This window comes from Myotis davidii, unplaced genomic scaffold, assembly GCF_000327345.1.
Source record: "Myotis davidii unplaced genomic scaffold, ASM32734v1 scaffold119, whole genome shotgun sequence".
Lineage (NCBI taxonomy): Eukaryota > Metazoa > Chordata > Mammalia > Chiroptera > Vespertilionidae > Myotis > Myotis davidii.
In genome coordinates, this window is record NW_006290676.1 from 801,473 (window position 1) to 802,754 (window position 1,282).

A 1,282-nucleotide genomic window follows, 5' to 3' on the forward strand; every position below is an offset into this window, starting at 1 on the left:
CACGCCCCCACCCCCGAAACACACACCTTCTCGACTGCTCTTGGGTGGGGGCCATCATACCTCTGGCAGGAATATGGTGACTGCAAAGATGAAAAAGTCACTGGAGTCCATCAGCTCTAGACCCCAACTCATGAAAAGTGGAAAGTACGTGTGGGGGTACAGCCAACTCTGAAGATGACAGACAAGGCAAAGAGAAACTGGTCATCTGCTCCAACTGCCCAACCTTGGGGAAGTCCCAAATAGAGTGCTACTCCTTGTTAGCCAAAACTGATGTTCACCACTACCCTGGAAATAATATTGACCTGGGCACAGCTGCTAGAAACACTAGACTATGCACACTGGCTGGTACCAGGTGATGTGTGACCTTTAGCAGTCTGCCAGAACAGACGGGTAAAAAGCAAATCGTGCCATATGTGTCTTTAGTAAAACTGGCCAAAACTTATTGAAGGAAGACGTGAGGAAGAAAGGAAGGAAAGGAAGAAAGGAGGGGAAGGAGGGAATAAGTCACTGCTCTGGAGCAATAATTTGAGAAAGGAAGTTGTATGCTAGCCCCAAGGCCGAAGACAACCGGGTAAATTTGGCCAAGCTGAGGAGCAGCAACTTTGGAAGTCTGAATTCTGACTACGCATCCACCTTGTGATCCATGAGGGCAAGCCTTGCACTGCGGCCTACGACTCAGTCTTCCCTCTCTTTCTGGAGGGCTCTCTCCATTCACACTAGGTTCCTTCCCAGTCATCCTTCAGGACTACACACCCCGTTACAAAAGCCTACTTTCCCTGCCATAGTATGTTCCTGAGAGGAAGACAGACGGTTCCTTCCAGTCCCTGAATTATTTTCAGGTCCTCTTTGCTCTTTCCCACAGTACAAAACCCTCACACAATTGCTTAGATGACAAAAATCTTGTATTTCTGACTGTTTGCACCCTAGTCCGTGTTGCCTGGTTATTATTTATTCTGAACTCTAAACTGCCAGGGTTCCACTGCTGTTTTATATTCTTTTATGTAGGAGATGTTTGGAGCAAGAGTTTAATGACCAGACTACAAAATCATTTAAAAATTTGCAGCACTGTTTGCTAAGACTGGGAGTGCTGGCTCTGTCAAAAGCCTAACCTATATCTTCAACTAATTCTGGGCATTTCTATTTTTCATATCGTTCTCAAATGCAATGCCTAACTTTTTTTTAAATCTCTGCAAATCTGATTTCTAATTCCGTTCCTCCCAGGGTTGGAATTCCTGCGTATGGGTTGGGATTTTCTATTCACTAAGAAAGGGAGAAATTCCTG

At 45.4% G+C, this 1,282-nt stretch overlaps 1 protein-coding gene across 1 annotated transcript in view; it reads right to left on the reverse strand.

The window, feature by feature from the left end:
* Window positions 1-1,282, reverse strand: part of MEDAG (mesenteric estrogen-dependent adipogenesis) — a 22,011-nt gene that overhangs the window by 14,075 nt on the left and 6,654 nt on the right. The gene's annotated exons all lie outside the window — the stretch shown is intronic.